Below are 6581 nucleotides of genomic sequence, written 5' to 3' on the forward strand. Positions count from 1 at the left end.
CCAGGAAAATGTCAAAAAGGCTTCCCGGTATCCAGCAGGACCAGGGCAGCAGGCGCAGCCACGATTCCTGATCCTGACGTAAACTTTATCAGTGGCAACCTGCCACATGATAGACAGACACTCTGGGGATGATGCCCCGGATGATGAGTTAGTAACATACATTTACATAAATGCATACAGATAGAGAGGGAGAAGAAGAGAGGGAGGGGAGGAGAGAGGAAGAGAAGGAAGAGAGCAGGGAGGTGTCCCCCGGCAGTCTAAGCCTATAGCAGCATAACTAGGGGCTGATCCAAGGCCAGCCCTAACTATTAGCTTTATCAAAAAGGAAAGTCTTTAGCCTGCTCTTAAATGTGGAGAGGGTGTCTGCCTCCCGAACACAAACTGGAAGCTGGTTCCACTGGAGAGGAGCTTGATAGCTGAATGCTCTGGCTCCCATTGTACTCTTAGAGACTCTAGGAACTACAAGTAACCCTGCAGTCTGGGAGCACAATGCTCTAGTTGGTAAGGTACTATGAGATCTTTAACATATGCTGGAGCCTGACCATTAATTGCTTTGTAAGTCAGGAGAAGGATTTTGAATTCTATTCTGTATTTTACCGGGAGCCAGTGCAGAGCAGCTAATACAGGAGTAATATGATCCCGTTTCCTAGTTCTTGTCAATACACGTGCCGCTGCATTTTGGATCAACTGAAGAGTCTTAAGCGACTTTTTGGGACAACCTGATAATGAGTTGCAGTAATCCAGCCTTGAAGTAACAAATGCATGGACTAGTTTTTCTGCATCATTTTGAGACAGGATGGGTCTTATTTTTGCAATGTTACGTAGATGAAAGGCAGTCCTTGAGATTTGTTTTATGTGGGAGTTAAAAGACAGATCCTGATCAAAGATGACACCAAGATTCCTTACAGTGGTGCTGGAGGCCAAATTAATGCCATCCAGAGCTTCTATGTCATTATAAAATACAATTCGGAGGCGTTTAGGGCCAAGTATAATAACTTCAGTTTTCTCTGTGTTTAACATCAAAAAGTTGCTAGACATCCAAGTTTTTATGTCCTTTGCATGCTTGAAGTTTAGCCAATTGATTGGTTTCGTCTGTGTAAGGTTCGCTGGAACAGACATAACTGAACCCAAAAGCACGACACAGACAGACAGAATACCATATAGTTCAGTTTACTCAGTAATCCAGGTAGGGTCAAATACCGGTAATTCAGTCCAAAAGGCAAACAAATCCAGTAAGGGGCAGGCAGAAGAATCGGAGTCCAGAAACAGGCAGGCAGGCAGGGTCAAAACGGGCAGGTCAGGAAAACTAAACAGGTAAACTAGACGATCGCTGGAGAGCTTGGCAGGACAATCTGGCAGGGAACAAGTGGGAGAGAACTGGTATATATATCCTCTGAGAGAACTAATGAGGGAATGAGAAGCAGGTGAGGAGATGGGCTGTGGAAACCAGGTGAGGGGAATAAGTTGATTGCAGGCAGTGAGGATGAACTAGGATCTGAAATGATAAGAGAATTACTGACAAGGTAAAACCAAATGAAAACAAACTACTAGTGGGTGCAACGCGTGACAGTCTGGTTTAATTGATAGATATAATTTGGTATCATCCGCATAACAATAAAAGTTTATAGAGTGGTTCCTTATAATATTGCCCAAATGAAGCATATATAAAGGTGAATAGAATCGGTCCAAGTACAGAACTCTGCGGAACTCAAAGACTGACTTTGGCTGTCATGGAGGATTTATTGTTAACACATACAAATTGAGACCGCTCAGAAAAATAGAACTTGAACCAGCTTAGTGCGGTTCCTTTTATGCCAACACAATATTCCAGTCTCTGTAGTAGAATGTCATGATCAACAGTGTCAAAAGCAGCACTGAGGTCTAACAAGACAAGAACAGAGACAAGTCCTTTGTCTGATGCCAATAGAAGGTCATTGGTAACTTTCACCAGTGCCGTCTCTGTGCTATGATGAACTCTAAATCCAGATTGAAAAACCTCAAATAAACTATTATGTAAAAAAATCACATAACTATTTTGCAACTGCTTTCTCAAGGATCTTAGCGAGAAAGGGTAGGTTAGATATCGGCCTATAGTTGGCTAAAACCTCTGGATCAAGACTAGGCTTTTTAAGAAGTGGTTTTATTACAGCCACTTTAAAGGATTGTGGTACGTAGCCAGATAATAGAGACAGGTTGATCATATTTAATAATGAGGTGTTAATTAAGGGTGAAACTTCTTTAAACAGTTTAGATGGAATCGGGTCTAAAGGCCCTGTCACACATGTCCGTATGGCGGAAACGAATGCTGGCGCATACAAAATACACGGCATTACGCTGGTGTGCGTCGATATAAATTAGGGGTATGCTGGACATAAATAGTATTTGTGAGGAACACGGCGTTTTTACGCTGGGGTACTGTGTTGAACGCTGAAGCCATAAACATGTGTCGAGCATGTCAAAGACGTTCAGGTACGGCAGTCGTAAATCGATATACGTGACGTGAACCCTACAGCCAACTAATTGATACCGGGTGGACAACCTATTTGTTAGCTATGCATAAATTATGTCTGACGTCTCTGTCGTATCTGCAACATATTTAGACGTATGAAAGGGCGTATTTCTGGCGTGTTCGGTGTTTCGTCTGCAGCCTTCGAACGATCACGTGACCCATGCCTATAAATATGTCGCCGATCCCGTCACAGAAACAACATTACCCAAACAGTCAACATGCGACCTAAGAGGACCGTGAAAACGGGAAAGGTGGTCGAGAAAGCACCCAGGGGCCGAGGTAGAGGAAAGGGCAAGAGGGGCAAGAGGACCAAGCCACCATCTCCACCAGCCGCCGCATCATCACCATCAACATCCTCCTCCAGAGGCCACAAAGAGTCTCAGTCTCCTTCCTGTGATGGCGCCTGTGGCCTCCAACTCCTCTGTGCAGCCCCAGGAGGCGACAAAGGGGAAGAGGGGAGGGCCAAGAAGTCGGACTTCTCATTGCCTGTTGACCATGAGGAGATGATGCTGAAGTTTCTCAGGGAGAATCCCATCATCTGGGACTGCAAGAGGAGTGACTACAGGACAAGTCAGGGCAAGCTGTGGGAAGACCAGGCTGCACTCATGGGCAGAACCGTTAAGATAATATTGTTGTGTTGACGTTTATCATTAACATATAAACATGTCATTAGACCAGTGGTCTTCAAACTTTCTGTGCCAAGGCACACCAAAGACCAAGCCGGGATCTCAAGGCACACCTGTGTTTATATCCGATATTACCCTCTATTACACATTTATTTAGCCTTGCTAGCTATTCTCCTTCACACTAGCGGACAGCCTTTGATGTGGCACACTCTAATGATTGTTGCGTTATATGTAGGCCGAAGCATATAAGGCCTATTGTTACTGTGAAATAAGTGTGTAGGACAAAAGTACCGAATGTACAGTGTTTCCCTGTGCCCCCTGAAGTTCAAGACGGTTATTCTGTTTTATATTCACAACTCACTTGTCACATTGAACAGGTGCTTATGTTATTACATACACTAAACGCTTATGTTATTTAACTAATTAATATATGTGCACGTTTCGGTGTCTGCTTTGCATATTTACATTCACTCCTCTGCGCTGCGTCGCAAAGGGCAGAACTCCATACATACACATACACACACACCAGAGAAAAGTAGAGGAGAGAACGTAAAGAATCCGGATCTGGAACACAGAGCCTTGACCAACCTGTGCCCCCCCCCTCCGAGTGTACAATAATAAAAAAGTACTGTTGTTATGAGACGGTCCATGCAGGGGCAGGGGACTTTATTTTGATGGGCACACCATGCGGCCGGCCACATGCGGGGACAGTCTAGGATCATACCATTATGTGAAAGAAGGAAGGGGGGCAGATGGCGGGTGTAGTGGTACAGGCCAGGTACACACAGAGCGATGGAGGAGTCGCATTTAAATGCAAGCGAATCGGGAGGAAGTGATGAACTGATCGAAGACCGAAAAAGAAGCAATCATGGTATTAGTATAGTGTTGTGCACTATTTGAACCTAACTAATAGTATTGAAGGCTCGAACACCCCCAATCCCAGCAGTAAACCTAGGGACAACACTGAAGTACATTACAAATCATTCATAACCTTGTGTATAGTTAAATGCTATAGGCCTAATTGTTTCACAGTCCAACGGCACACCACTGCATTACACTAATATCAATTTGTATTCCCATCAGATTTCCATCTTTTAGGCTGGTTCAAATCCCGGAGGGATACGAACACTCGTCTCCATAAGAAAAAGAGTGGGGATGGGGAAGCTGAGCTGACAGAGAGGGAGTGGTGGATCAAGGACAAGTTTGTCTTCCTGACGTCTGTTGTCCGACACAGGCGTGAGCCCTGCAAAAGTGTAAGTACTGCCCTAAGAATGACATATCTGTGACCTCATTCTTTTAGTGACTATATAATCTTCCGTCATATCGCTTATTCTTTGTATTATTGTGTCTTTGCAGATCAAAGCTGCCATCGATGGACATCCCGGTGACCTAGATGCGGCTGAAGCTGCGTGTGCGGAACTGCGGCTTGGCGGGCCTATGAGCAAGCGGGCGCAGGATGCCGAAGAGGCCCTTCTATCATCCCTCCAAAAGCATGTCGCTGACTCTGGTGCAGCCCTCAGAGACCTGCAGGTCTGCATATGCAGCAGTATATGCCGCAGCACTTCAATCAACCTCAACCTGTGCAATATCACTAATATTAATGTGGAGGAGTATGCTGTAACTGTATCTGTATCTCTGTCACCAAGTACATCACTACACTTGCCAATGAGAAACCCTGGATGACTACGGAGGGGCGTGACTTGCTGAAGGCACGGAACGTCGCTTACAAATCTGGTGACGTGGTGGCTCTGAGATCAGCAAGAGCCAACCTGGACCGTGCCATCAGAGAAGCTAAGCACACCTATGGTCAAAAAATCCAGAGTTTCTTTAATGACGCCATGAATACCAGGCGCATGTGGCAGGGAATTCAGACCATCACTGGATACAAGGCTGCTCCACCACCCTGTGAGGACAACACAATCTTTCTCAACAACCTCAATAGTCACTTTGGATGCTTTGAGGCACTAAACACCACAACTGCAATGAAAGCTGTTCCCAAGCATGATGAAGCTGTTCCCAAGCATGATGAACAATCACTGATCCTCAGCTGATGTCCGGAGGACACTGAAGAAAGTTAACCCCCGGAAGGCGGCGGGCCCGGACAGTATTCCAGGACGGCTGCTCAGGGACTGTGCCGACCAGCTGGCCCATGTCCTCACGGACATCTTCAACACCTCGCTGGACCAGGCTATTGTTCCATCATGTTTCAAGTCAGCAGCCATTGTTCCAGTGCCTAAAAAATCCCCAATCACTTGTCTGAATGATTACCGGCCGGTAGCACTCACCCCCAACAGGATGAAGTGCTTTGAGAGGCTGTTCAAGGACTATATCATCTCCATACTTCCCCCCAATCTCAACCAGTTCCAGTTTGCTTACCGCCCAAACCGCTCCATAGAGGACGTCATCTCCTCTGCACTCCACCTGAGCCTGGCCCACTTGGAGGAGACGAACACTCATGTGCGAATGCTGTTCCTGGATTTCAGCTCGGCATTCAACACAATCATCCCACAGAATCTGTAAGCAAACTGGGACCCCTCGGCCTCAACATCCCCCTGTGTAACTGGCTGCTGGATTTCCTCACGAACAGACCCCAGCATGTGCGGGTTGGAAACAGCACCTCCAGCACCATTTTTCTGAGCACCGGCTCCCCACAGGGCTGCGTTCTGAGTCCACTGCTGTTCACCCTGATGGCCCACGACTGTTGCGCCAGGTTCAGTACGAACCACATCCTGAAGTACGCGGACAACACAACTGTGGTGGGACTCATCAGAGACAACAACGAACTGGCCTACAGGGAGGAGGTGAAACATCTGACAGACTGGTGTCACACCAACAACCTGATCCTGAATGTTGACAAAACAAAAGAGATCATTGTTGACTTCAGGAAAAAGCAGCACTGTCACACACCACTCCTCCTCAACGGCTCAGCAGTGAAGACTACAGACAGCACAAAGTTCTTGGGGGTGCAACAGATTGGGAACACTCTGGGAAGTAGAAACAACAGAGAACAGGTAATTAACAAAATAAAACAGGAAGTACAAACATAACACAAAACATCTAACGAACAGACTGAGACCTAATAGAAGAACCGGGAGGGAGGAGGGGGTTTGGTGGTGGGAACCAAATTACTCGCCTTCACAGGTTTTACTCTAGACACGTGAAAGGTGGGATGTATTCTCATGGACCGTGGTAATTGCAGCCTCACTGCTACAGGGTTGATGACCCTGGGGATCGGGAACGGGCCCACAAACCGTGGAGCCAGATTCTCCTCTTATAAGCTGCCCTTTTATAGGTGGCAGAGCTGCGGAGGAGAGCTCATCTTGCTCAACTCCACATCCGACGACGATGAACCATAGCTTGGGCTGAAGGAACACTGGCTTCCAAGTCCTGGTCCGGAAACAGAGGTGGCTGATAACCATACGCACACTGGAAAGGGGACAAACCAG

Source organism: Cottoperca gobio, chromosome 14 (assembly GCF_900634415.1).
Source record: "Cottoperca gobio chromosome 14, fCotGob3.1, whole genome shotgun sequence".
Lineage (NCBI taxonomy): Eukaryota > Metazoa > Chordata > Actinopteri > Perciformes > Bovichtidae > Cottoperca > Cottoperca gobio.